This window comes from Bos mutus, chromosome 16 (genome assembly GCF_027580195.1).
Source record: "Bos mutus isolate GX-2022 chromosome 16, NWIPB_WYAK_1.1, whole genome shotgun sequence".
Taxonomy (NCBI): domain Eukaryota; kingdom Metazoa; phylum Chordata; class Mammalia; order Artiodactyla; family Bovidae; genus Bos; species Bos mutus.
The window spans coordinates 67,130,678-67,156,584 of NC_091632.1; the positions used below are offsets into that span (position 1 = coordinate 67,130,678).

General features: G+C 40.2%; 1 protein-coding gene and 1 pseudogene across 1 annotated transcript in view; both read left to right on the forward strand.

Moving 5' to 3' along the window:
- Window positions 1–25,907, forward strand: part of USH2A (usherin) — a 928,983-nt gene that overhangs the window by 805,248 nt on the left and 97,828 nt on the right. The gene's annotated exons all lie outside the window — the stretch shown is intronic.
- LOC102281568 (sorting nexin-24 pseudogene) lies at window positions 24,719–25,224 on the forward strand (annotated as a pseudogene).

Sequence of the window (25,907 nt, forward strand, 5' to 3'; positions counted from 1 at the left end):
CCTTGCAACAAAATGCTGAGCTTGCAAATTTAAACATTTCCTCATACCTTACTGTTAATTTCCAGGTAATATCTCAGATACTGGGTTAGACTCTGTTTCCTTCCTAAGTTTCCCAGAGCGAGAATATGCTTTTCATCTCCCTGAGGTTTAGTCCTGACCCGTCTCGCCTCAGGACCATCAACATCTCACACTGGTCACCCTAAGAGTCCTCCTCAGGCCATTCCCACTCTAGATGCCGCTCTGTTTACCTGCCGTGACACTCACAGGACCCTGCCCATTCCCTTGGAGCTGAGATCATATCAACAAAACATATGGTCTTTTGCACACACACACACATACACACACACACTTCCCAAATCATACAGATGCAGCCAAGTTGGCAGCCACCCACTTCACTTTTGCCATCGGTGTATGGGACACGGGTGGGAAGACTGTTTGCCCTTTAACTCAGGTATGTTGTTTTTTCCTGCTCTTTAACTGAATTATAAGGAAGCTCTATTTAGACACCAAGATTTTTCTCAGAGCCTTGTTAACAAATACTGTTTGATTCCATTTATTACGATAGGATAGTCAAATTCATAGAGTCAGAAAGTACATTGGTAGATGCCTGGGAAGGGGAGAGGGGATAGGGAGTTAAGAGTTTAATGGGGAAAGAGTTTCAGTTTAGGAAGATAAAAATTCAGGAGATGGATGATGTGAGAACTCCACAATGTGAAAGTACCTAGTGCTGACCCGCATAGTTCCAGATGGTTAAAATAATATGCTTTATATTATGTGACTTTTGCCAAAGAAAAAAAATTTTTAATAATATATGTATATATGGATATGTACACAAATATATGTATGAAAGTAAAAGGAACTAGCCCACACTCTAAACAGGCCCAGGTCATAAATTCAGAATATGCACTATTTAGCAGAGACAGCAAGCTGTAAATGGCAGTGAAGGGCAGAAGCTAATTGAACTCCAGGGCTCTTGTCGCCAGTGCAAAGTCACCAGTACCTGAGACAAGATGGCTGCTCCCAAATCCCCCTTTGTAGCCAAGAGATCACGTTCTGAGCTCTGCAAGGGCTTCTGGGTGAGGGGGAATCATACACAGATGACCAATTCTTTTATGGTTCACAGCCGATCAAAGTGAAATTCAGCAGCTGTTCAGGACAAGTGACCACTGTAACGGCTGTAATATAACCTACTAAATAGAGAGGGAATTGCATTAGAGCAAGAGGTTAGCCGTGATTATCGGCAGGTGAGTGCTTTATTGAAGTTGAAAGACCATTAACATTGATAGAGTAATTATTTCAACTTGAAAGTAATTACCTTGATGGGTGATAACTTCTCCAGTGTTCCCAGATTTGATTGGGCCAAACAATGGTGAGCTCCTGAAGCCTAGAAAAATATTACAACAATACCGTGATTTTTAAATTACTGAAACCACTGTTGGAATATTTTAATTATGCCGAACAGTGAAAAGATTTTGCCTTACACCAGCCAGTGACCTCTCATGTAGAGAGAGACATTTGCTTTTTAATCCAAATGCAATGACCCACACCCACCACCTGTGAATACATATGTGATGGGTTTCTAAATGGATCTTTTTTTATCTCGATATAATGTTTAAGGTGAAACATCTTGTTAATGCTGGAGCTGGATGTTACTAAGTTCCAATGGCTAGCCTTGGGGATGATAGCTGTGAAGTAGGAGGCCCCAAAATAGCATTTTCTTTTTGTCACAGAGGGTTTAAATTTGTATGTATTAAATATTTTGCTAATGAAATTCTCAAAATTGAAAATTATGAATACCATGTATGTGGATCCCAAATCTCAGATTGTAGTGTGTCCTGTAATCCATTTGTTGAAATAGCTTTCTTGTTTGATGCGATGCAACTCCACTAGAATCATACCATAATCAGGGTACTTTCTGTTCATTCACACTGAGCTGCTGCTGCTGCTAAGTCGCTTCAGTCGTGTCCGACTCTGTGTGACCCCATAGACGGCAACGCACCAGGCTCTGCCGTCCCTGGGATTCTCCAGGCAAGAACACTGGAGTGGGTTGACATTTCCTTCTCCAATGCAGGAAAGTGAAAAGTGAAAGTGAAGTCGCTCAGTCGTGTCCAACTCTTAGCGACCCCATGGACTGTAGCCCACCAGGCTCCTCCATCCATGGGATTTTCCAGGCAAGAGTACTGGAGTGGGGTGCCATTGCCTTCTCCGTCACACTGAGCATCAGTAAACAAAGTGAAAGTTGAAAACTTGAGCTTGTCTGAAAACTAATGCACGTGTGAAAACTGTGCGTTGTTTGCATTTGAGGACCAATACACACAAAATCTAAAGTGGTTGATCAAGACCAAGAAATATTATGGGACTCCTCCATTCATCAGCTGTTCACCTTAAGTTTCTTTTCAGACTCTGTCATGCACAGAAGCTACAACAGATGCAAAGTCTCTCCTCTCTGGGGCCCATGGTGTTCTTAGAGCAAATAAAGGGAGGGATAAATTACAAAATAATAAGCAATTATTTTTGGTTGTGCATAAGCATTGACTGTACTTACAAACATTTAAAAGAACCTGGGGCTGTCCTAACTCCTTCCTCTGCTTCCAAACCCAGCACTCACTCTCTGGAACCACAAAGCGTTGACTGAACACACAGAGAATCATGAGTCTTAGTCCTGCTGTCAGAAAAGATGAATGTGGCATCACCCTCAAGTTCCTGGATGATTCCTTAGACCTTTCTATCATCTTGGCAGGATTTGATCAGATTATCAGCCAATGAAGGACTGTCTCTATGGCAGTACTTCCCAGGAGTTTTTTCCTAATGAAAATCTCAGACTCTCCTAAAGGCAAAACAGGTTTCCACCTGTTGTCTGAGAGCCGCCAAGGACTGTTTCACCAAGCAAGCCGTAATTCAGGACGTATGCCATGTGTGTTTCCTCCATCTCCCCTTCTCTGCTCTGAATTTTTCTCCATAGACAAAGATGTTGGGTCTCTCTTTCTGAGGGACTCAGAATGCAGAAATCCCTGCCTGTCAAGCTAAAAGAGATGTGCTAGCTGAAAAGTACAAGCACTGCTTTGAATTTGGTCAGGGAGTAAGGGTTTGAGATGAAACCATTGGGAAAGGAACGAGTTGATGGTTTGTATTATAAATCTCACCATTAAGGCAGCCAAAAAGAGAAGAATTCTGGCCCAAGAGATGTCACATCAGAGTTCTCACCACAGTAGGCTCACTGTGCATCATATATAGTTGGGCTAAAGATTGTATGGAGTCCCTCAGGTACTCTGAATTTAAAATAAGTGAAATAACTAATTTTTAAACATTTTCTATGATACTTAAATTATTAAATGTTCACATTACAAAATCAGAGAGTTTTAATCCATTCCAAAAGGTGCATTGTCTACCTCTGAAAGATAATAGTCATGTCTAGATAGTAAAATTACAGTATTTTTTTAATGCATGTAAATGTTACTTTTTGACAAGACACAAGTAATGAATTTTCTCATATAAGTTCCTATTGGGTGATTATGATACAGAGTTTTATTTTTGCTCAAGCAATTACTAGTGTCATGGCTGGATACCTGTGCCCATTAGTGGCTGGTTCTGTGTTTTTTTAGGATGGTTATTGATCTCTTGCTGAGCTGAGATTCAGGTTTTATGCCAGATAGCTTGATTAATGGGTTGGTTTCTATAAGTGGACTGAATGGGGATAGAAAGCAGGGGCAGCCTGCTCTGCCAACCCCAAATCCGTCAAGACGCATAGCTCATTATGAAACAGTTATCAAGGATACATGAAAAATTAATTGGGCTCAGTTTGATTCTGAAAAGAATCGGCTTTCTACTTGGCGGGCCCCCCCACTCTTTCCAGATGTTGTGCACTGGCCCCTGGAGAAACAGCAAAGGGAGATGTATTAATACATTGTATTGATTAGATCAAGACCCCTGACAGTTATTTGTAGAGATACCATCTGGCTGCTGTTCGAATTCCTTCACCAAAAACAGGACGTGACAAGTTATTAATCTCAACTCTCTAAGTATAGACAGTTGCCTTTTCTGCTAAACCGCATTTTACCATTCCGTAGGAGATGGAGGCAGACCTGAAGGGTGCAGAAATTAAGGTTATTACACAAATTGAGCCATATGGTCCAAATATTTCAGCAAGAAAATTGCCAGGCAATAAAAATTGCTCCTGCCTTCCTAATGGTGTAAATTACAGTTTAACCATGCCTCTGATGATGTCCTTCTGCCGCGCTTAACTACTGTTACATGAAGGACATTGTTTTAAAAATATAAAAAACAAGTAAATGCCAGCAGCGTGTTTTACAATCTGTTAGTGTGTCATTAAGAACACTGTCAGAATTACATAAACATAATGGCAGGCAACCCAGCATACAAAAGAACTCGGATGGAAATAGAAAGAGTCTTGAAAACTCTTCTTTAGCTCTGTAATGTCAAGAGCATGGTCCCCTCTGGCAATTTTCCAGAGAGAAAAGCCCTGTCTGGGGATTTACCCTAATTCTCTCCTGTGCCCCGACAAGAGTGTTTTTCCAAACAAGACTCGCGAGACCTCATGGGCCTCGGTATATATCCTGCCCCAAGTGAGGGGAGAGCTAATGAAAGCTAAATGGAATCATGGAAGTTGACCTTTTTAAGTATTTCTCTTGGTGGGGAGAAGCATCAAAACCCCATCCTCTTCCTAAATGGTGACAAGTAGCATTGAAAGTACAAATTCTGCTCTGTTTGCAAAGAAACAGATCCTGTTCTTTGAGTCACAGAATTAAGAGGATGCTTAATCAAGATAATTGTACAGTAAACACCATTCATATTTGAGGAAGACCTGACCCCGTCAAATTTTTTTTTTTTCCATTTATACCAAAGTGCCTGGCCTACCTTGCTATCATTTCAGTCCCCTTCCTCCACCACACATACACTTTCTATCCCTCTTCCCTGCTTCATCTTTCTGTTTAATATTTAATATTATGTAGCAGTATATTGAAGAAGGCAATGGCACCCCACTCCAGTACTCTTGCCTGGAAAATCCCATGGGCGGAGGAGCCTGGTGGGCTGCAGTCCATGGGGTCGCTAAGAGTCGGACACGACTGAGCGACTTCACTTTCACTTTTCTCCTTCATGCATTGGAGAAGGAAATGGCAACCCACTCCAGTGTTCTTGCCTGGAGAATCCCAGGGACGGGGGAGCCTGGTGGGCTGCTGTCTATGGGGTCGCACAGAGTCGGACACGACTGAAGCGACTTAGCAGCAGCGGCAGCAGCAGTATATATTTTCACTCATGTATCTTATTTACTGTCTGTCTCTCCACCCAGAATATAAGCTCCATGAAAGCAGGGATTTTTTCATTTACTTATTTCCCTTATTCCCATAACCTAGAACAATGTCACTTTTAGACAGACATTTGTGTAATGAATAAATGGATTGATGAATTGATATACTGTGTAATAAGCATGAGGAAACTTGCATTTTGTCTCTTGTTTCTATTCAGACTATAATCATATTCTAGAATTTTTTTAATTGCTTGGTAATGCTATGTATTTAGCTTAAGAGGAAATTTATATGTTTACAGATAAATCCAGTTGAGGTAGAATCATTTAAATCCTTCCTTTTTTATTGTATGTATTTATTTTGGCTGTGCTGGGTCTTCACTGCTGCACATACGCGTTCTCCAGTTGTGGCAGGCAGGGGCTACTCTTCACTGTGGTTTGCAGGCTTCTCATCGTGGTGGCTTCTCTTGTTGCAAAGATGGTTCTAGGGCACGTGGGCTTCAGTGGTTGCAGCACATGGGCTCAGTAGTTGTGGCTCATGGGCTTAGTTGCCCCACAACATGTGGGATCTTCCCAAACCCGGGATGGAACCCATGTCTTCTGCACTGACAGATGGATTCTTAACCACTGCACCACCAGCAAAGTATAGTGTCTTCCAGTTTTAATCAATAAGCAGTTATTGGCTGATAACTTTCTACATAAAACATATTGTGGACACGTTACACATGCTATCTCATTTCATCTTAATATCCACTTTGTGCAGTGAGCATTTTTATTTACAGTTTATTAGTGAAGAAACAGAAGCTCAAAGACATGCCCATGGTCACACATGGTTCAGTTTCAGGTCTCATTAATTCTGAAGTCTGTTCTTTCTACTAACAGTGCTGCCTCTTGAGTTATCAGCCTGTAGGAAATAAGATGTTATTTAGAAACAGCTGAATATTGGGTTGGCCAAAAGGTCTACTTGGGTTTTTCCATAAGATGTTACAGAGAATCTGAACAAACCTTTGGCCAAACCAATAAATGAAAGCCACAAGCCATAGCTCCATACGAGTGAGAGATGCCGCATAGCTTAATATGGTTGTCTAATAGAAATATAGAAAACCATTTATAATGGATTCAAAGAATTAAAGGATCACTTGGTCTGAAAAGTTTAAAGAAGACTCTAGGGATAGGTCTGTGCCTTAAACAATGAATAAGATTCAGAGCGAGGAGAAACTGACATTTCCTTACTCAGGCAAAGAAACAGAAGTCTAATTTTTATAATAAGCATCCGAAGGCATATCTCTGGTTCAGGAGGCAGAGAGGGGGATATTTTTTTTAATCTCTCCCCATTTAGTGGGCTGATATTAAGACAGCTTTATTTAAAATAAATAAAGATGCCTAGCAAAGCTGTCAAGTGAGGTAGTCAATGACTTGGGTCCTGGGGGGCCAGGCAAGAATGAGCTAGAGACTGTCTCAGCATCTTCCTTGGTGCGCCTTGGGGAGGTTAGGTCTAGGAGCAGAGCCCCATAGAGTAGCCAAAACAAAATAAATAACTCAGTGGATGTTAGTTCTTATGATCTGAAATAGATTGACAGAAAAATCAGTATGTGACAGTGTTATTGTGCTTGTGTATTAACAGGGTTCTTTCTGGAGAGGCTCATTCAGAACTTTTTAAAAGAAAAAGAAAAAGTTGTCTTTCTTTTTTATTATTCCCCCTTCCTTCCCTACCAACTCTTTGCCAGAAGCATGTGCCACTTAACAAGTCACATTAATAGAAGAATGGTCTTGTGGCAACTCTTGACCCAAGAGTCGAGGTGACAGTACTGAGAAAGGAAAGGGCAGGCTACTGAGTCTTCTTCTCTAAAGCTGACCTGAGATACTAAACTCATTTAAAATTTTACCTGTGGGACTTCCTTGGTGGTGCAGTGTTAAGACTGCACTACCAATGAGAGGGGTACGGGTTCAGTTGCTCATCAGGGAAATAATAGCCCCATGCTGCATGGCATGGCCAAAAGAAGACAAAGAAGAAAAGAATGTCCCAGAGAATCTGGGAATTCTAATTATAAAGTAAAATAATACCTAAAGTTCACAGTGTTCAGGTGATGCCTCACTTAGCTGTGGGCAGTGCTCAATCCCACTCCAACCTTATCAGGTAAGACTGTGAGGTCTTCCCTGGCTTTGGGGCGATGGCCTGGGGCCACCGCACCAGGCTTCAAAACTGAAGCCTTGACCACAGCCAAAGCGGTGAGGTCACAGCCCCGGGTACTACCCTTGAGATGCCACAGAGCCACATACAGAAGGAGGGGAAAGGAATTGCCAGTCACTCTTCTGAGGTCATCTCGTTTTTCTCCATGCGGGACCTGTGTCTCCATCTTTTCTTACCTTATCCTGTGTCATTCCTGATTTACCAAAAAACTTAATATATACCTAAAATTAGCTTCCTGAGCATTGCTGTGTACATTAAACCGTGACTAATGCTCTTCCTTCGTGACCGACCACATTCTAGAAATACGATAATGAGCACATTTAGGTTAAGGATGGTAACAGCCTCAAGAGAGCCCACCGATGTGTCCTTTCTGCCCAGAAGTACCTGGTCATGATACCTCACACCTTGGCATCCTGTCCTTAACAGAGTGATAATTATTTACTAGTGGAATATATGCTTATCACATCCAGAAATTAAAGTTGTGAGGGGCATTGTGCATCCAGGTCCCTGTGGCTGGATGGCCCCATCTGTTAGAGATAAATCACTTTAAAAAATTATATTAGCCTCACAGACGGTCAAGAAATGGAGCGTGGGAGGGGCGGCAAGGAGGCTTGGTTTTCAGTCCTGTGAAATAGAGTGTGGTCAGTCCACTGTCAGCACATTGCAGCCTTCAGACACCAACTCCACATTTCCACGCTCTGAACCCCAGGTGGCCAATTAACAGTGTGTGCTATTTATTCATTACAAAACAGGCAGGAGAAATGGGATGGTTAGATTGACTGATAAGAACTCTTAGCAAGGAATAGATAAAAAATCATAAATGAAGAGGCACCTCCCCTGCCCTCCCCACCACACACACAGACAAAAAAAAAACTCTGGGAAAGTCCAGAAGAAATCTGGAGGAATCCTCTTAAGTGTATCTGGAGTTTCAACTGGAAGCAAGGAATTTAAATGGAAAGATTCTCTTTGTACATTTTCTTCCTAAATATATATTACTCTTTAATTCTCTCATTTCCTTAGAATGTCTTTCCTTCCTAAGGCAAAAAGCCAAAACAAAACAAAACAGTCTTAAATTCTTCCCATCAGTTATCATTAGGATGTTTTTGTGCTTTTTTTCTTTCTTTCTTTTTTTTTTACAATAAGCATTGCCATCCTGCAGCCTCTCTGTTCTTGAAGCTGTAAGTCTATAAATGAGGGGCCTGTGAGTTTACCTGCTATTGTGAATATTCATTTTTACTACAAATGTGAGTGAACTTAAGCAGGGATTCTAACACAATCTTTCTGTATAATTTAAATTCATTTAAATATATGCATTAAATATATTAACGTATGCATTTTCATTGGGTGGCCAAATAGCATATGGTTCTATAATAGCTGACATTTATTCCTGTAAATGATGCTCTTTTCATTGGAAAACATACATCCGAAAAATAAACTGGAAGAGAATGAAGGTTTGAGGATTTTCTTTTCACTGATGCGGTAGTGATGCGCCATGCAGTGTTACTGGATTGCATGCTTTGGGAATCTATAGAAGCTTATATAGGTTTCCAGAACAAGAAATCTTAACCTCACCTTCAAAGATCCGAAAAGATATGTTAATGCTCTTTGTTTATTAACTTTTAAATAACTTAGTAATTCCAGTTCAGAAAGATAAAGGTTTCCATCTGACAGAATCTAAAAGAAACGATTCAGTTGGGTACACCTTTGAATGCCAAATATATCACTTTAAAAGTCAGTATTTGTTTCAGCAGTAACTGTTTCTGACTATGTTAGCATACTGAGTATTTTCAGGCTTGAGCCCTCCAGCTGAGCACTCCATCGATAATGGTCTGTCCCCTTTCTTTCCACAAGGAGGATGCCCTTTGCTGGATATGTGTGCATGCCATGTACCACTGTGCATCAAACGTATAAGCAGTTAACATGCACCTGAGCATCTTAGGGAGGTTTTTGGAAAATCCTTGCCGCTTCTTGTACCAGAATGATTGCAAGTGTGAAAGTGGCCATAGTTCACTGTGGTTTTCTTTTTACTGCTGTATTATTGCACCCTGTTGGGGGATACATCTGAGCATTTCATGTGTCCTACTTTTAAAATGCCCAGATGGTGACTACGTGCTCTGGTTTGAATTGGGCAGGCCTCACCTTTCATGCTCCATAGTCTGCCTAGTTATCAGAGAGACACGAAACAAGGAAAATTCTTCCATTTTTCAGCTCCTCTTCATCTGTTTCGAGTCACCCCCAGTGAATGACGTACTTGCACAATTGTTAAGATGACAGTCACCATGATAACTGAACATCGCTTCCCTGGACTGGGTAGTGCCCTGTGTACCCGGAGCTCTCTGCTCCCCTCCCAGCGTTTTGCAGTGTAACTGATTACTTGCCATCTTGTAAGTAACACGGGAGTGAGAGACAGTGTAAATATTTTATACCTTGCTGAAACCACTTATATTTGCATTGGTCTTCTTCACACTAGACTTTAAGCTTAACAGAGAATTTAAATCAAATCATTCAACCTAAGAAATAGTCAAAAGAACTAATGAAATAAATGTAACAGTGTAACTGGTTAAAATAGCCCAAGAGCATAATAGAGGTTTCAGATGATTTTGTGACATGCACCTTTTATAGGACTTTTGTCTCCGACTATATTCTTCAAAGTGCCATCAAGGCAATGACCGTCGGTATCGTTTTTATCAATAACAGTCAGCACTTCCCACTGGGAAATTAGTCAAGAGGATGAGATTTTTTTTTACAAAATCATCTTTAAGCATTTATCTTCCAAAAGATATTACAAAACTGTCCATTATAAGGCAGGAACTTAAATGAGTTACTTGTTCTTTTAGAATTTTATTCATAATAAGCTAGTGATCAGATTCCATTTTATTTAGAGAATAAAATGATTTTGTTTTGTTTTCTTAGTAATAGCTTTTCTAAAGACAGAATGTTAATATAGTCCAGTTGTTATCAAACTTTTTAAAATGTACACTCCTATTAATAATAATTTCTAGAGTACATATCCCCATTACATGTATATTTATTTATTTATAAATTATAAAATATGTGCATGCATGCATGCCTAGTTGCTTCAGTCATGTCTAACTTTTTGTGACCCTGTGCAATATACCACACCAGGCTTCTAGGTCCACGGGATTATCCAGGCTAGTGAACAAATATTATTTATACTGTGAAAGTAATCATTTTAAAAGGAGTCCTTATTGTTCTTGTTTTGTTGATAAGTCATGTCCAACTTTTTGTGACTCCATGGACTGTATGTAACCTTCCAGACTCCTCTATTCATGGGATTTCCCAGGAAAGAATAAGCGAGTGGATTGCCATTTCCTTCTCCAGGGGATCTTCTCAGCCCAGGCATTGAAATTGCATCTCCTGCATTGCAGGTGGATTCTTTACCACTGAGCCATAGGGAAGCCCTCTAAAAGGACTTGAGCTCAGTTCAGTCACTTAGTTATGTCCGACTCTGTAATCCCATGGACCACAGCATGCCAGGCTTCCCTGACATTCACCAGCTTCTGGAGTTTGCTCAAACTCATGTCCATCAACTCGCTGATGCCATCCAACCATCTCATCCTCTGCCGTCCCCTTCTCCTCCTACCTTCAATCTTTCCCAGAATCAGGGTCTTTTCAAATGAGTCATCTCTTTGCATCAGGTGACCGAAGTATTGAAGTTTTGCTTCAGCATCAGTCCTTCCAATGAATATTTAGGACTGATTTCCTTTAGGATTGCCTGGTTTGATCTCCTTGCAGTCCAAGGGACTCTCAAGAGTCTTCTCCAACACCACAGTTCAAAAGCATCAATTCTTTGGCACTCAGCTTTCTTTATAGTCCAACTCTCACATCCATACATGACTACTGGAAAAACCGTAGCTTTGGCTAAACAGACTTTTGTCGGCAAAGTAATGCCTCTGCTTTTTAATATGCTGTCTAGGTTGGTCATAGCTTTTCTTCCAAGGAGCAAGCATCTTTTAATTTCATGACTGCAATCACCATCTGCAGTGATTTTGGAGCCCAAAGAAATAGTCTGTCACTGTTTTCATTGTTTCCCCATCTATTTGCCATGAAGTGATAGGACAAGATGCCATGATCTTCATTTTTTGAATGTTGAGTTTTAAGCCAGCTTTTTTACTTTCCTCTTTCACTTTGGTTATTCTTCGCTTTCTGCCATAAGGGTGGTGTCATCTTTGCATCTGAGGTTATTGATATTTCTCTTGGCAATCTTGATTCCAGCTTGTGCTTCATCCAGCCCAGCATTTTTCATGATGTACTCTGCATATAAGTTAAAAAGCAGGGTGACAACATACAGCCTTGACAATCCAGTCTGTTGTTCCATGTTCAGTTCTAACTGTTGCTTCTTAACCTGCATACAGAGTTCTCAGGGGGCAGGTCTGCTGGTCTGGTCCATCTCTTGAAGAATTTTCCACAGTTTGTTTTGATCCACACAGTCAAAGGCTTTGGTGTAGTCAATAAAGCAAAAGTAGATGTTTTTCTGGAATTCTCTTGCTTTTGTGATGATCCAACAGATGTAGGCAATTAGATTTCTGGTTACTCTGCCTTTTCTAAATCCATCTTGAACATCTGGAAGTTCATAGTTCACGTTGAAGCCTGGCTTGGAGAATTTTGAGCATTACTTTGCTAGCAGCATGTGAGATGAGTGCAATTGCGCACTAGTTTGAACATTCTTTGGCATTGCCTTTCTTTGGGATTGGAATGAAAACTGACCTTTTCCAGTCCTGTGGCCACTGCTGAATTTTCCACATTTGCTGGCATATTGAGTAGACATAGACAAAATCATCAGTTGAATATTTTCTTAATCAAGAGCTAATACTATCATTAGTACATCAAGAAAACAATAGATTGGAAAAGTCTAGAGATCTCTTCACGATTAGAGATACCAAGGGAACTTTTCAAGAAAGTGTGAAAGTTGCTCAGTCACGTCCGACTCTTTGCGACCCCATGGACTATAATGTCCATGAAATTCTCCAAGCCAGAATACTGGAGTGGGTAGCCTTTCCCTTCTCCAGGGGATCATCTCAACCCAGGAATAGAACCCAGGTCTCCTTCATAGCAGGCAGATTCTTTACCAGTTGAGCCACAAGGGAAGACCAAGAATACAAGAGTGGGTAGCCTATCCCTTCTCCAGTGGATCTTCCTGACCCAGGAATTGAACTGGGGTCTCCTACCTTGCAGGTGGATTCTTTACCAACTGAGCTATCAGGGAAGCCCATTTCAAGGAAAGATAGCCACAATGAAGGACAGAAACAGTTAGGCTCTAACAGAAGCAGAAGAGATTAAGAAAGGTGGTCAGAATACACAGATGAACTGTATAGAAAACATTGTAATGACCTGGATAGCCATGGTGGTATGATCAGTCACCTAGAGTCAGACATCCTGGAATGTGAAGTCCAGTGGGCCTTAGGAAGCATCACTACGAACAAAGCTAGTGGAGGTGATGGAATTCTATTGTTGAATATTTCAAATAATAGTTGAACTATTTCAAATCTAAAAGATGATGCTATTTAAATGCTATACTTGATATGACAGCAAATTTGGAAAACTCAGCAGTGGCCACAGGACTGGAAAAGTTAAATTTTCGTTCCAATCCCAAAGAAAGGCAGTGCCAAAGAATGTTCAAACTACTGCACAATTGCACTCATTTCACATGCTAGCAAGGTAATGCTCAAAATCCTTCGAGCTAGGCTTCAACAGTAAGTGAACCAAGAACTTCCAGATGTACAAGCTGGATTTTAAAAAGGCAGAGGGACCAGAGATCAAATTGCCAACAGCCTCTGGATCATAGGAAAAGCAAGAGGTTTCCAGAAAAAACATCTACTTCTGCTTCATTGACTGTTCTAAAGCCTTTGACTGTGTGGATCACAGCAAACTGGAAAATTCTAAAGAGATTGGAATACCAGACCACCTTACCTGTCTCCTGATAAACTTGTATGCAGGTCAAGAAGCAACAGTTAAAACCAGACATGAAACAACAGACTGGTTCAAATTTGGGAGAGGAGTACATCAGGCTGTATACTGTCACCCTGCTTATTTAACTTAAATGCAGAATACCTCGTGTGAAATGCTGGGCTGGATAATTCATAAGCTGGAATCAAGATTACTGGGAGAAGTATCAACAACTTCAGATATGTAGATAACACCCACCCTAATGGCAGAAAGTGAAAAGGAACTGAAGAGCCACTTGATGAGGGTGAAGGAGGAGAGTGAAAGAACCTACTTAAACATAAATATTCAAAAAAGTAAAATCATGGCATATGGCCCCCTTACCTCATGGCAAATAGAAGGAGGAAAAATGGAAACAGGGACAGACTTTTATTTTCTTGGACTCCAAAATCAATGTGGATGGTGACTGCATCCATGAAATTAAAAGATGCTTCCTCCTTGGAAGAACAGTTATGATAAACCTAGAAACATATTAAAAAGCAGAGACATCACTTTGCCAACCAAGGTCCATATGGCTATGATTTTTTCAGTAGTCATATACAGATGTGAGAGTTGGACTATAAAGAAGGCTGAGCATGGATGTATTAATGCTTTTGCACTGTGGTGGTGGAAAAGACTCTTGAGAGTCCTTTGGACAGTGAGGATATCAAACCAGTCAATCCTAAAGGAAATCATCCCTAAATATTCATTGAAGGATTCATGCTGAAGCTGAAGCTCCAATATTTTGGCCAACTGATGTGAAGAGCTGACTCCATTGGAAAGAAACTGATGGGAAAGATGGAGGGCAGGGGATGACAGAGGATGAGATAGTTGAATTCCATCATCAAATTGATGGATATGAATTTAAGCAAACTCTGGGAAATACTGAAGGACAGGAAAGCCTGGTGTGCTGCCATTCACGGGGTTGGAAAGAGTGAAACACAACTGAGCGACTGAACAACAGCAACAAAACACAGAATTTTTAGGCGCAATTTTAGATACTGGGTATCAAAGCATTTTCCATGTGGTCTCCTTGACAACATGAATTTTGTTTTGTCAATTTCTGGTCAAAGATGCTTGGACTGTCAATGTTTATATCTTATACTATGGCTGGTGAAAAAGCTTGTCTCATAAGTAGGAAATATCAAACTGGTCTCTTTTTTGTTCTTTATTTAGTTATGAATTTAGATATTCTATCTGAACCATGGTTTTCCGTTTTTCAGGAACCTTGAAAGGTACCCATGTTTCCAAAGTAGTATAGTTAAAACCAGATAATATAATTCATGAACCACTTAGCATGGAGTCATAAACCACATCATGATGTACTGAAAGCTAATAAATGAGGTAAATATTTCTAGCTCCTCCACACTGTAAAACTCTTGTTCTTCCCTTTTCAGGGACTAATCCAGGACTTCATTCATTCATTCATTCACTTATCCAATTAGTATGCCACCAGGATATGCAGCAGTAAATACAACAAAAAGAATACAAAAATTCTTTCCTTTTTAGGCTTTTATTCTAGTGAGGAAAGATAGTAAACAGGATAAATAAGCAAGTTAAAATATATGTGTATATTAATATGTGTGAATGTATGTGTATATATGAATGATAAGGGCAATGGAGAAAAACAGACCATAGATGAGGGATCAGCAATTCTGTGCTCGCCTTTCAGGAGAGTATTATGTTGGCCAAGCATGGGACTAGGTAGAGTGTTGGTCTGGTGAGACAGGGAGGGTGAAACTTAAAGGAGGCCACGGAAAGCTTAAAAGAAGGTGACACTGGAGCAGGGCTTTGAAGGTGAAAACCATACAGTTAACTGGGAGAAAAAATTTTACTTCAGGAGGAGGGATATACAATCAGATTCTGGGCTTTAGGAGTCTGGGTTTGGCTCCTGCCTGTTCCTTTAATTCCCCAAACCCATTAGTATGTGCATTGACCTTCAGCCTAGGATTCTGAAAGGTCAGGTTCAACCACTGACATCCCTGTGATGCCCCGTTGACAAGTAAATGCTTCATAGCTTGGGGACTTAAGGCTCAACCACCAGCTGAGTTGTGTAATGTAGACATTTTCCCAGTTTACAGATCTGCTCTTTGAGTCTGTAACATTCACGTACTGGTAACGAAGGCTACCTTGAATGCCAGTCCATCATCTGGGTGTCTGACTTCCTTCATTTCTTCCCATATCATCTTCCAAAATATCCCCACATTCCAGGTAAACCAGAATAAAATGAATTCATTGCAAAATAAAAGTCTTTTATTACTATCTGAAGTTTATGGAGGCAAGACCACCAAGAACTCAGATCGTTCAGGAATGAGTTTGGTTGTGCTCATCAGCCAAATAATCTCAATTTGTTAGGGATATAAGAAAGGGAAGTCATAAATACCACAACTGGCCTCATGACCTATTATAGAAATAAAGTCTAAAGACTGTACTCTGAACTCTTAATAATTTCCCAAATCTTTCTCCAGGTTTTTTTCCTAATCCCATTTTTATAATCTATAGCCCAAAAATTAAATAGTAAGTGTAACCACCTGGAAACATCAGGTATACAATATTGGGTGAAAAGAAGAGAATGAATATTTATATACACAACACAGAGTACAGTCTATAGACTTTATTTCTATAATAGGTCATGAGGCCAGTTGTGGTATTTATGACTTCCCTTTCTTATATCCCTAACAAATTGAGGTTATTTGGCTGATGAGCACAACCAAACTCATTCCTGAACGATCTGAGTTCTTGGTGGTCTTGCCTCCATAAACTTGCAGTGATCTTACATTAGCCTGGCAGAAGGTAATCAAAATAACAGGCAACAATTTTCTGCCTTCAATTCAATGAAGGTGTTATAGAATCATTCTTCTTCTAAATTAGCAGATTCCAGAGTCTTAGTTATAGTAAATAAAGCTTTTACAAATTGATCTTTAGTCTCATTATGTTTGTAAGGAAGCCTCTCCTTGTACCTTTTTACCCCCAGTCTTCTGGGATTTCTGCATCAGATGTGATGGTCAAATAGCTAACTGTAAATGCTCTTCTGACTCTTAAGATTCTAGAAATTTTAAATTTGTTTTAGTTTGCTGAAATCTTACATTGGATGATACAATGACTACTCTTCTATCACATATACCTAGTACATTTCATGTGTATTGCTATTTAAAGCTCTTTCCATGCTGTGGAGTTTTTTTGTCACTGCTTAATTTAAGCACATAATAACTTCTTTAGTGCTAGTTTCCATGTGTTTTTACAGTGCTTTCTTGAATGTGAGTTTTGCATTCCTAATGAGTTGCAGTACCTGAAATCTAAGATTTGAACACTTTCTACTTCTTTTCCACTCCCTTTAGTGCTTAGCACCATGTTAGAAAAAGTAGATGCTCAATCGGTATTTGACCGTGGATTTGACTCTCAGGCCATAAACCTATCTCAGCATTTTTCGTTGGTGAGATCTTTAAACAAAGCATAAAATCAAATTTATAAATAAATCAAGTGTACTTCAATTATAAAAAACAGGTGCCCTTTGAAATCAAATCATTTCCTTAGCTGCTTCTGATAGCAAGGATCTGAGCACTTTTACTGAACCCCATGAACAGTATGAAAAGGCAGAAAGATATGACATTGAAGGATGAGCCCCCAGGTCAGTAGGTGTCCAATATAGTACTGGGGAAGGGTGGAGGAATAGCTGCAGAAAGAATGAAGAGCCTGAGCCAAAGCAGAAACAACACCCAGCTGTGGTTGTGTCCAGTGGTGCAAGTAAAGCCCGATGCTCTAAAGAACAATATTAGAAACCCAGAATGTTAGGTCCATGAATCAAGGCAAATTGGAAGTGGTCAGACAGGAGATGGCAAGAGTGAACACTGACATTTTAGGAATCAGCGAGCTAAAATGGCCAGGAATGGGTGAATTTAACTCAGATGACCATTATATCTACTACTGTGGGCAAGAATCCCTTAGAAGAAATGGGGTAGCCCTCATAGTCAACAAAAGAGTCCTAAATGCAGTATTTAGGTACAATCTCAAAAATGACAGAATGATCTCAGTTCGTTTCCAAGGCAAACCATTCAACATCACAGTAATCCAAGTCTATGCCCCTACCAGTAATGCTGAAGAAGATGAAGACTGATCTGTGAGGACCTACAAGAACTCCTAGAACTAACACTAAATATGTATGTGTGTGTGTGTGTGTGTGTGTGTGTGTGTGTGTATGTACTTTTCTTCATAGAGGACTGGGATACAAAACTAAGAAGTCAAGAGATACTTGGCATAAAGGCAAGTTTGGCCTTGGAGTAGAAAATGAAGCAGGGCAAAGGCTAATGGACTTTTGGCAAGAGAACACAATGGTCATAGCAAACACCTTCTTTTAGCAGCACAAGAGACAACTGTATACATGGACATCACCAGATGGTCAGTACCAAAATCAGATTGATTATATTCTTTGTAGCTGAAGATGGAGAAGCTCTATAAAGTTAGCAAAAACAAGACCTGGATCAGACTATGGCACAGATCTTAAGCTCATTATTGCAAAATTCAGGCTCACTCAAATTGAAAAATGTAGGGAAAACCACTAGGCCATTCAGGTATGACCTAAATCAAATCCCTTATGATTATAAAGTGGAGGTGATGAATAGATTCAACAATTGGATCTGGTAGACAGAGGTCCTGAAGGACTATGGACAAAGGCTCCTAACATTGTACAGGAGGTGGTGACAAAAGCTATCCTCAAGAAAAAAGAAATGCAGCAAGGCAAAATGGTTATCTGAGGAGGTTTTACAAATAGCTGAGAAAAAAAAATGGGCAAGACAAAGAAAGGGAAAAACATACCCAACTGAATGCAGAGTTCCAAAGAATAGCAAGGAGAGTTAAGAAAGCCTTCTTCAGTGAGCAATGCAAGAAATAGAAGAAAACAATAGAACGCAAAAGACTAGCCTTCTCTTTAATAAAACTGGAGATACCAAGGGAACATTTCATGCAAAGATGGGCACAATAAAGGTCAGAAATGGCAAAGACCTAACAGAAGCAGAAGAGATTAAGTAGAAGTGGCAAGAATACACAGAAGAACTATACACAAAAAGGTCTTAATGACCCAGGTAACCATGATGGGTGTGATCACTCAACTAGAGGCAGACATCCTGGATTGTGAAGTCAAGTGGGCCTTAGGAAGAATCATTATGAACAAAGCTAGTGGAGGTGATGGAATTCCAGTTGAGGTATTTCAAATCCTAAAAGATGATGCCATTAAAGTACTGCACTTAATATGCCAGCAAATTTGGAAAACTCAGCAGTGGCTACAGACTGGAAAAGGTCGGTTTTCATTCCATTCCCCAAAGAAGGCAATGTCAAAAATGTTCAAATTACTGTACAATTATTCTCATTTCACATGCTAGCAAGTTTATGCTCAACATCTTTCAAGCTAGGCTTCAGCAGTATGTGAACCAAGAGCTTCCAGATGTACCAGCTGGATTTAGAAAAGGCAGAGAAACCAGAAATCAAATTGCCAACACTGATTGGATCATAGAAAAAGCAAGAGAATTAAAAAAAAAATCTACTTCTGCTTCATTACGCTAAAGCCTTTGACTGTGTGGATCACAATAAACTTGGAAAATTCTTAAAGAGATGGGAATACCAGACCACCTTACTTGCCTCCTGAGAAACCTGTATTTAGGACAAGAAGCAACAGTTAGAACTGGACATGGAAAAACACACTGGTTCAAAATTGGGAAAGGAGTACATCAAGGCTATATATTGTCACCCTGCTTATTTAACTTATATGCAGAGTACATCATGCAAAATGTTGGGCTGGATGACTCATAAACTGGAATCAAGACTGTCAGGAGAAATAAATATAAACAACCTCAGATATGCAGCTGATAGCACTTCAATGGCAGAAAGTGAAGAGGAACTAAAGAACCTCTTGTTGAAGGTGAAAGAAGAGAGTGAAAAGCTGACTTAAAACTCAGCATTCAACAAATGAAGATCATGGCAACAGGTCCCATCACTTCATGGCGAATAAATGGGGAAAAACTGGAAACAATGTCATATTTCATTTTCTTGAGCTCCCAAATCACTCCGAATGGTGACTGCAGCCACAAAATTAAAAGATGCTGTTCCTTGGAAGAAAAGCTGTTACAAACCTAGGGAGTGTATTAAAAAGCAGAATCATCACTTTGCTGACAAAGGTCCACGTAGTCAAGGCTGTGATCTTTCCAATAGTCATGTATCGATGTGTGAGCTGGACCATAAAGAAGGCTGAGCACCTAAAAAGTTGATGTTTTTGAACTGTGGTGCTGGATAAGACTCTTGAGAGTCCCTTAGACAGCAAGGAAGTCAGGCCAGTCAATCCTAAAGGAAATCAACTATCAAACCTGAATATTCATTGGAAGGACTCATGCTGAAGCTGAAGCTCCAATACTTTGGCCACCTGAGTTTGAAGAGACAACTCACTGGAAAAGGCCCTGATGCTGGGAAAGTCGGAGAAGGCAATGGCACCCAACTCCAGTACTCTTGCCTGGAAAATCCCATGGACAGAGGAGCCTGGTAGGCTGTGGTCCATTGGATTGCTAAGAGTCGGACACAACTGAGTGACTTCACTTTACTTTTCACTTTCCTGCATTGGAGAAGGAAATGGCAACCCACTCCAGTGTTCTTGCCTGGAGAATCCCAGGGATGGGGGAGCCTGGTGAGGTGCCATCTATGGGGTCACACAAAATCGGACACAACTGAAGTGACTTAGCAGCACCAACAGCTGGGAAAGCTTGAGGGCAAGAGGAGAAGGGATTGACAGAGGATGAGGTGGTTGGATGGCATCACTGATTCAGTGGACACTGAAGAAGTTCTGAGCAAGCTCCAGGAGATAGTGAAGGACAGGGAAGCCTGGTGCACTGCAGTTCATGGGGTCACAAAGAGTTGGACATGACTTAGTGACTGAACAACGATTATATACCAGGCTCTTTCAGAAGGTCATCCAGTTTAATCCTTACAAAAGTCCATGAGAGATATATTAACTGTTAGAAACCAAGACTCATAAAAAGTAGGTAATTTGCCAAATGTCCCCTCTAGTATGAGTGACAGAGTGGTCTTCTAACTCTAAGTTAACTGCTTTTATTTTTATTAAAGGACCTCAGCTCTCAGAGCTTACCTCATTCCCCAGACATTAGTCACAGGGCTTCTCAGAGAATTTCTTCTTGCATTAAAGAGACCATTTTTGTTTTTTTGCTAAAACAGGGCAAGCAAAGTAATAGATTGCAGAATAATTTTAATAATGCATTTAAGATGCCAAACTCATACCACACCGTCTATCCTCAGTGAGAAACTTTTTTTTTTCTGTTTTGTCCAACGGTCTAAAAACAATCTTTGACTTGCCTCAATGAAAATAAGAACCACAACTTCTAGCTCTTAGAACAAATATAAGTTGTTTTTATTTTTAATTAAGTATGCTTAGCTTAAGTACGTTTTCTCTTAAGGTGTAATGACTAAACCGTGATCATTTCTTTTTGTTTATTCATTTAAAGTGCAAATAAAAGCAGATAATCAATAGATCATAATCTAAAACAGGAGGATTTACAAGTTAATAAGCTTGAGTCAATAGATATTCCATAGTGAAGCCTTCAATGCTGAACCTGACATAATTTGCTTTGCACTAAGCTAGTTGACTTAATGCTTTAATTTAATGCCAATATTAACTGAAAAATCCAAAGAAAAGGGGAAATTTTAAATCCTATTATACTAAAATGTTTTCAAAGCAACAACACAATCATGTCACAACTGCTTAAGTATGCCACCAGCATCTGCCTAAACTGCCTGCATGCTGCGTGCCTGCTAAGTAGCTTTAGTAGTGTCTGACTCTTTGCAGTCCTATGGACCGCAGCCCACCAGACTTCTCTGTCCATGGGGTTCTCCAGTCAAGAATATTGGAGTGGGTTGCCATTCCCTTCTCCAGGGGATCTTCCCGACCCTGGGATCAAACCCTCATCTCTTATGTCTCCTGCATCAGTAGGCAGGTTCTTTACCGCTCGTGCCACCTGGGAAGCCCTGACTGCCTGGGCTCTGGTCGTTGGGGCCTGGCATATGTGAATTTTGGAAGATGACCTTCCTTTGCAGTATCTTTTCTTAGCATCAAGTGTTATCATTGTTCAGTCTTATAACATCTGCTTTTCCTGACTTGCATGCAGACCACTGGAGTTGTGTTTATTTTGAAAGCTGTGTTATTTTGAATCTTTCTATTCCCCTTGATTCCTCTTGAGATTCTTCTTCATAAAACAGAGTAGTAAACAGGTCAGAGAGCAGAGGAAGTCTTTCTGGGTCCCTGGAAGGAAGAAGTGAGACCCTTTCTTTATAGAGAAGTAGTGTAGATTGGCTTCCACCTTCTGAAATCTGGTGGGACTATTGGGGGTATATTCAGGGTTATGAGCCTGGACTCTATAGTCAGAATGCCTCCCCTCAAATCCTGGTTCTGCCTCCTATAATTATATCAGTTCAGTTCAGTTGCTCAGTAGTGTCCGACTCTTTGAGACCCCATGGACTGCAGCACACCAGGCTTCCCTGTCCATCACCAACTCCTGGAGCTTGCTTAAACTCATGTCCATTGAGTCGGTGATGCCATCCAACCATCTCATCCTCTGTTGTCCCCTTCTCCTCCTGCCTTCAATCAGGGTCTTTTCAAATGAGTCACTTCTTTCCATCAGGTGGCCAAAGTATTGAAGCTTCAACTTCAGCATCAGTCCGTCTAATGAATATTCAGGACTGATTTCCTTTAGGATGAACTGGTTGGATCTCCTTGCAATCCAAGGGACTCTCAAGAGTCTTCTCCAACACCACAGTTCAAAAGCATCAATTCTTCAGCACTCAGCTTTCTTTATCGTCCAACTCTCACATCCATACATGGCTACTGGAAAAACTATAGCTTTGACAAGATGAACCTTGGTTGGCAAAGTAATGTCTCTGCTTTTTATTTTTTTATTTTTCCTCTCATATTTTATTTTTAATAATTAAAAAAAAATACAATGATGTAAAATGCACCACAATGCTGTCTTTTAAAATATTCAGAGACCTGATGAAAAGGGAATATGAAGGTGCTAATTCTCTATTTAACTTTATAAAGATAATAATTCATATTCAAGTATATTCTCTTAGTGTTTAAAAAATATCCTTTATTTTAAATTAGACAGGATTGAAAGACGAACTCAGTCAGTACTCTTTGGAATCAAATCATAACACAAGAACCTTATCTCATATATTGCTGTACAGTCACATGACGATTTTACTTTGGAGAATTTTAATAGAAAGAATATAAGCAATAAACTAACTTCAAACTTGATTTTGCAAAATGTAAGATTCAAGGAATTTAAAAAGCTTTACTTAATATATTTACATTATTTCTTTTGCAAATTGCAGTGTTTTTTTTTTATATCTTTTTTTTAATAATTTTATTTTATTTTTAAACTTTACAATATTGTATTGGTTTTGCCAAACATCGAAATGAATCCACCACAGGTATACACATGTCCCCCATCCTGAACCCTCCTCCCTCCTCCCTCCCCATACCATCCCTCTGGGTCGTCCCAGTGCACCAGACCCAAGCATCCAGTATTGTGCATCGAACCTGGACTGGCGACTTGTTTCATATATGATATTATACGTATTTCAATGCCATTCTCCCAAATCATCCCACCCTCTCCCTCTCCCACAGAGTCCAAAAGACTGTTCTATATATCAGTGTCTCTTTTGCTGTCTCGTATACAGGGTTATTGTTATTATTAATATGCTGTCTATGTTGGTCATAACTTGTCTTCCAAGGAGTAAACATCTTTTTATTTCATGACTGCAGTCACCATCTGCAATGATTTTGGAGCCCAAAAAAATAGTCTGCTGCTGTTTCCCCATCTATTTGCCATGAAGTGATGGGACCAGATGCCATGATCTCAGTTTCCTGAATGTTGAGCTTGAATCCAACTTTTTCATTCTCCTCTTTTACTTTCACTCTCCTCTTTTACTTTCATCAGGCTCTTTAGTTCTTCTTCACTTTCTGCCATGCTGTGCTATGCTATGCTAAGTCACTTCAGTCGTGTCCGACTCTGTGTGACCCCATAGACGGCAGCCACCAGGCTCCCCCATCCCTGGGATTCTCCAGGCAAGAACACTGGAGTGGGCTGCCATTTCCTTCTCCAGTGCATGAAAGTGAAAAGTGAAAGCGAAGTCGCTCAGTTGTGTCCGACTCTTAGCGACCCCATGGACTGCAGCCTACCAGGCTCCTCCATCCATGGGATTTTCCAGGCAAGAGTACTGGAGTGGGGTGCCATTGCCTTCTCCACTTTCTGCCATAGACAATCATAATTATATGACCATGGACTATTTGCTTCAACTTTACATCCATTTCCTTATCTGAAAATGAGGATAATAGCAGTGCTATCTCATGAGATTGCTTTAAGGATTAATATACATAAAGCACTTGAAAAGTGCTTACCCTATAGCATGTACTCACTGTCTTAACCCTTTGAGAAACTATTTATGAAAAGGATGAAAAGTACATAGACTATATGCTACAAATCACTTTGAAAGCAGCAGCACTGAATGTAGTAGTCAGATATGTCTTTCTGCACTGCTTTGTATGCACAACAAAAGTCCTAATGTATTCCATTTGTTACCACCCTCACAGCCTCATTTGTGAGTTCCCAGTCTGGTTTTCATTTCGTGCCATTGCTGGTTGCACTATAGCCAAAGTGGCGGTGTGTTTGGACTGCCCTTTAAGTAGGCCAGCTTTAGCTTTCTGGTCCCATCACTGTCACCAAAAACAAATCAGTTCGCTTTTCTAAAATAAATGGACTATAAGTTATGCACTGGTTTTTACCATAGGGTGAAAGTGAAAGTCGCTCAGTCATGTCTGACTCTTTGCAACCCCATGAACCTTACAGTCCATGGAATTCTCCAAGCCAGAATACTGGAGTGGGTAGCCTTTCCCTTCTCCAGAGGATCTTCCCAACGCAGGGATTAAACCCAGGTCTCCCGCGTTGCAGGCCGCACTCTTCTATTCAGGAAGGATACTCGGAAAACAAAGAACAGAAAGCTCATTGATTTTTATGATGAACATTTTTTCACATTTCTCCACCTCTCTCTGAAACCACATGCAACTAAGTCTTACCATCAGTGTAAGTGGCAGTTATTACCTACTTGTCATTTCCTGGGTCTGGATGAACTTGATCAATGCCATTCACACTCCTGTCACTTCAGTTGAGTTACCTACACTGCCGGTACTACACACATAGCGTTTAATTGCCACTTAAAATGTCTTCAAAAAGATTATACTATGGGCCCTCTGTCAGCCAGCTGGTGCGACCATGAAGGTCTACATCCTGTCCTTTTGCTACGAGGAGAGTGACCTGGAGCAGGGATACACGGTGTTTAAGATAGAAGTGCTAATGAATGGAAGAAAACATTTTGTTGAAAAAAGGTACAGCGAATTACATGCCCTGCACAAAAAGCTTAAGAAAGATATTAAAACCCCAGAAATTCCTTCTAAACATGTTTGGAACTGGATCCCAAATGTTGGAACAGCGATGACAAGGTTTGAAACCTATTTACAGGCTGTCATTCTGGAAAATGAAGAACTTCCCAAACTATTTCTTGATTTCCTAAATGTTCAACATTTGCCCTCTCTACCAAAGACAGAGAGTTGTGGATCTTTTGATGAGACAGAGTCTGAAGAGTAAAGCAAACTGTTCCACCAGCCAGTGCTGCTGTTCTCAGGGATCCATACATCTTGCTTATAGCCAGTGATTTTCCAAATGTGGTTACTGAAGACGTTCTCCATGGGATATTTTACCCTCATCTACAACCCAGGTAGAAATCATCCATGGCTAGAAGAAGCTGAAGCTGGTTTTGAAGTCGTAGTCAAGGAAATTGATACCTACCAAATTAACCTAAACTCTATGACATAACAGTTCTCTCTTGCTAGTGGTAAAATTCACAGTCCCAGCTTAATTCAGAGCAGGGACATTTCCATTGGAATGGTGCCTTTAAAATAGAAACCAAATCGGGGTGGTGCTGAGGTTAAGGCCAAATGTTTAAGAAGTAGAATGTAGCTGCCAATTTAGAAATCCCAGAAAAGAAGACTAAAGAACATCTTTGGGACCTCCAAGTGTAGCAGAACAGTTACTCTCCACTTCAATCACACCATTTGCTAATTGAAAATCTTACCCTGAATCGTTATGAGACTGATCAGCTTTGGTAGATTTTTTTTGTTCAGATTCTATGACACACTAATCTTTTCATCGTGAGATTTTTCTCAGCCAATGATAGATAACATTCTGAAATGCTGGCACCAGGAGAGCATTACAGAAACGCACTGCTAAATGTGAGGAAGGAACTAAACTGGAAATGAAATTATACTGACCATACTAGGGCATTTAAAAAATCTCGGCATTTTAATTTGCATTACAGTGGAGTTGCATCATATGCAGGGATTTACTTCCAATGTCAGCCCATAAAGTAGACTGAGGTATCAAGACTGACCTTGAAAGCCCTTTA